Raw genomic sequence first — 4,974 nt, forward strand, 5'->3', positions numbered from 1 at the left:
AAAAAGAGGCAGTTTTGCGTCGGCTCCCAAAACGGCCATTTCCTTGACCCCGGGGTCAGCGTTTTTGGCCAATCCCCCCTCCTCCACTGTTTTGGCTGCCACTTGTTTTCTGGCCGACTTACCACATTAAAAGTGATCAGTAACTGTTTCCCAGCAGGTCTGGAGGTGGATGAGGCGAAAAAGAGGCAGTTTTGCGTCGGCTCCCAAAACGGCCATTTCCTTGACCCCGGGGTCAGCGTTTTTGGCCAATCCCCCCTCCTCCACTGTTTTGGCTGCCACTTGTTTTCTGGCCGACTTACCACATTAAAAGTGATCAGTAACTGTTTCCCAGCAGGTCTGGAGGTGGATGAGGCGAAAAAGAGGCAGTTTTGCGTCGGCTCCCAAAACGGCCATTTCCTTGACCCCGGGGTCAGCGTTTTTGGCCAATCCCCCCTCCTCCACTGTTTTGGCTGCCACTTGTTTTCTGGCCGACTTACCACATTAAAAGTGATCAGTAACTGTTTCCCAGCAGGTCTGGAGGTGGATGAGGCGAAAAAGAGGCAGTTTTGCGTCGGCTCCCAAAACGGCCATTTCCTTGACCCCGGGGTCAGCGTTTTTGGCCAATCCCCCCTCCTCCACTGTTTTGGCTGCCACTTGTTTTCTGGCCGACTTACCACATTAAAAGTGATCAGTAACTGTTTCCCAGCAGGTCTGGAGGTGGATGAGGCGAAAAAGAGGCAGTTTTGCGTCGGCTCCCAAAACGGCCATTTCCTTGACCCCGGGGTCAGCGTTTTTGGCCAATCCCCCCTCCTCCACTGTTTTGGCTGCCACTTGTTTTCTGGCCGACTTACCACATTAAAAGTGATCAGTAACTGTTTCCCAGCAGGTCTGGAGGTGGATGAGGCGAAAAAGAGGCAGTTTTGCGTCGGCTCCCAAAACGGCCATTTCCTTGACCCCGGGGTCAGCGTTTTTGGCCAATCCCCCCTCCTCCACTGTTTTGGCTGCCACTTGTTTTCTGGCCGACTTACCACATTAAAAGTGATCAGTAACTGTTTCCCAGCAGGTCTGGAGGTGGATGAGGCGAAAAAGAGGCAGTTTTGCGTCGGCTCCCAAAACGGCCATTTCCTTGAGCGTTTTTGGCCAATCCCCCCTCCTCCACTGTTTTGGCTGCCACTTGTTTTCTGGCCGACTTACCACATTAAAAGTGATCAGTAACTGTTTCCCAGCAGGTCTGGAGGTGGATGAGGCGAAAAAGAGGCAGTTTTGCGTCGGCTCCCAAAACGGCCATTTCCTTGACCCCGGGGTCAGCGTTTTTGGCCAATCCCCCCTCCTCCACTGTTTTGGCTGCCACTTGTTTTCTGGCCGACTTACCACATTAAAAGTGATCAGTAACTGTTTCCCAGCAGGTCTGGAGGTGGATGAGGCGAAAAAGAGGCAGTTTTGCGTCGGCTCCCAAAACGGCCATTTCCTTGACCCCGGGGTCAGCGTTTTTGGCCAATCCCCCCTCCTCCACTGTTTTGGCTGCCACTTGTTTTCAGGCCGACTTACCACATTAAAAGTGATCAGTAACTGTTTCCCAGCAGGTCTGGAGGTGGATGAGGCGAAAAAGAGGCAGTTTTGCGTCGGCTCCCAAAACAGCCATTTCCTTGACCCCGGGGTCAGCGTTTTTGGCCAATCCCCCCTCCTCCACTGTTTTGGCTGCCACTTGTTTTCTGGCCGACTTACCACATTAAAAGTGATCAGTAACTGTTTCCCAGCAGGTCTGGAGGTGGATGAGGCGAAAAAGAGGCAGTTTTGCGTCGGCTCCCAAAACGGCCATTTCCTTGAGCGTTTTTGGCCAATCCCCCCTCCTCCACTGTTTTGGCTGCCACTTGTTTTCTGGCCGACTTACCACATTAAAAGTGATCAGTAACTGTTTCCCAGCAGGTCTGGAGGTGGATGAGGCGAAAAAGAGGCAGTTTTGCGTCGGCTCCCAAAACGGCCATTTCCTTGACCCCGGGGTCAGCGTTTTTGGCCAATCCCCCCTCCTCCACTGTTTTGGCTGCCACTTGTTTTCTGGCCGACTTACCACATTAAAAGTGATCAGTAACTGTTTCCCAGCAGGTCTGGAGGTGGATGAGGCGAAAAAGAGGCAGTTTTGCGTCGGCTCCCAAAACGGCCATTTCCTTGACCCCGGGGTCAGCGTTTTTGGCCAATCCCCCCTCCTCCACTGTTTTGGCTGCCACTTGTTTTCAGGCCGACTTACCACATTAAAAGTGATCAGTAACTGTTTCCCAGCAGGTCTGGAGGTGGATGAGGCGAAAAAGAGGCAGTTTTGCGTCGGCTCCCAAAACGGCCATTTCCTTGACCCCGGGGTCAGCGTTTTTGGCCAATCCCCCCTCCTCCACTGTTTTGGCTGCCACTTGTTTTCTGGCCGACTTACCACATTAAAAGTGATCAGTAACTGTTTCCCAGCAGGTCTGGAGGTGGATGAGGCGAAAAAGAGGCAGTTTTGCGTCGGCTCCCAAAACGGCCATTTCCTTGACCCCGGGGTCAGCGTTTTTGGCCAATCCCCCCTCCTCCACTGTTTTGGCTGCCACTTGTTTTCTGGCCGACTTACCACATTAAAAGTGATCAGTAACTGTTTCCCAGCAGGTCTGGAGGTGGATGAGGCGAAAAAGAGGCAGTTTTGCGTCGGCTCCCAAAACGGCCATTTCCTTGACCCCGGGGTCAGCGTTTTTGGCCAATCCCCCCTCCTCCACTGTTTTGGCTGCCACTTGTTTTCTGGCCGACTTACCACATTAAAAGTGATCAGTAACTGTTTCCCAGCAGGTCTGGAGGTGGATGAGGCGAAAAAGAGGCAGTTTTGCGTCGGCTCCCAAAACGGCCATTTCCTTGAGCGTTTTTGGCCAATCCCCCCTCCTCCACTGTTTTGGCTGCCACTTGTTTTCTGGCCGACTTACCACATTAAAAGTGATCAGTAACTGTTTCCCAGCAGGTCTGGAGGTGGATGAGGCGAAAAAGAGGCAGTTTTGCGTCGGCTCCCAAAACGGCCATTTCCTTGACCCCGGGGTCAGCGTTTTTGGCCAATCCCCCCTCCTCCACTGTTTTGGCTGCCACTTGTTTTCTGGCCGACTTACCACATTAAAAGTGATCAGTAACTGTTTCCCAGCAGGTCTGGAGGTGGATGAGGCGAAAAAGAGGCAGTTTTGCGTCGGCTCCCAAAACGGCCATTTCCTTGACCCCGGGGTCAGCGTTTTTGGCCAATCCCCCCTCCTCCACTGTTTTGGCTGCCACTTGTTTTCTGGCCGACTTACCACATTAAAAGTGATCAGTAACTGTTTCCCAGCAGGTCTGGAGGTGGATGAGGCGAAAAAGAGGCAGTTTTGCGTCGGCTCCCAAAACGGCCATTTCCTTGACCCCGGGGTCAGCGTTTTTGGCCAATCCCCCCTCCTCCACTGTTTTGGCTGCCACTTGTTTTCTGGCCGACTTACCACATTAAAAGTGATCAGTAACTGTTTCCCAGCAGGTCTGGAGGTGGATGAGGCGAAAAAGAGGCAGTTTTGCGTCGGCTCCCAAAACGGCCATTTCCTTGAGCGTTTTTGGCCAATCCCCCCTCCTCCACTGTTTTGGCTGCCACTTGTTTTCTGGCCGACTTACCACATTAAAAGTGATCAGTAACTGTTTCCCAGCAGGTCTGGAGGTGGATGAGGCGAAAAAGAGGCAGTTTTGCGTCGGATCCCAAAACGGACATTTCCTTGACCCCGGGGTCAGCGTTTTTGGCCAATCCCCCCTCCTCCACTGTTTTGGCTGCCACTTGTTTTCTGGCCGACTTGCCACATTAAAAGTGATCAGTAACTGTTTCCCAGCAGGTCTGGAGGTGGATGAGGCGAAAAAGAGGCAGTTTTGCGTCGGCTCCCAAAACGGCCATTTCCTTGACCCCGGGGTCAGCGTTTTTGGCCAATCCCCCCTCCTCCACTGTTTTGGCTGCCACTTGTTTTCTGGCCGACTTACCACATTAAAAGTGATCAGTAACTGTTTCCCAGCAGGTCTGGAGGTGGATGAGGCGAAAAAGAGGCAGTTTTGCGTCGGCTCCCAAAACGGCCATTTCCTTGACCCCGGGGTCAGCGTTTTTGGCCAATCCCCCCTCCTCCACTGTTTTGGCTGCCACTTGTTTTCTGGCCGACTTACCACATTAAAAGTGATCAGTAACTGTTTCCCAGCAGGTCTGGAGGTGGATGAGGCGAAAAAGAGGCAGTTTTGCGTCGGCTCCCAAAACGGCCATTTCCTTGAGCGTTTTTGGCCAATCCCCCCTCCTCCACTGTTTTGGCTGCCACTTGTTTTCTGGCCGACTTACCACATTAAAAGTGATCAGTAACTGTTTCCCAGCAGGTCTGGAGGTGGATGAGGCGAAAAAGAGGCAGTTTTGCGTCGGCTCCCAAAACGGCCATTTCCTTGACCCCGGGGTCAGCGTTTTTGGCCAATCCCCCCTCCTCCACTGTTTTGGCTGCCACTTGTTTTCTGGCCGACTTACCACATTAAAAGTGATCAGTAACTGTTTCCCAGCAGGTCTGGAGGTGGATGAGGCGAAAAAGAGGCAGTTTTGCGTCGGCTCCCAAAACGGCCATTTCCTTGAGCGTTTTTGGCCAATCCCCCCTCCTCCACTGTTTTGGCTGCCACTTGTTTTCTGGCCGACTTACCACATTAAAAGTGATCAGTAACTGTTTCCCAGCAGGTCTGGAGGTGGATGAGGCGAAAAAGAGGCAGTTTTGCGTCGGCTCCCAAAACGGCCATTTCCTTGACCCCGGGGTCAGCGTTTTTGGCCAATCCCCCCTCCTCCACTGTTTTGGCTGCCACTTGTTTTCTGGCCGACTTACCACATTAAAAGTGATCAGTAACTGTTTCCCAGCAGGTCTGGAGGTGGATGAGGCGAAAAAGAGGCAGTTTTGCGTCGGCTCCCAAAACGGCCATTTCCTTGACCCCGGGGTCAGCGTTTTTGGCCAATCCCCCCTCCTC

The sequence above is a fragment of the Pempheris klunzingeri genome, chromosome 19 (genome assembly GCF_042242105.1).
Source record: "Pempheris klunzingeri isolate RE-2024b chromosome 19, fPemKlu1.hap1, whole genome shotgun sequence".
NCBI lineage: Eukaryota > Metazoa > Chordata > Actinopteri > Acropomatiformes > Pempheridae > Pempheris > Pempheris klunzingeri.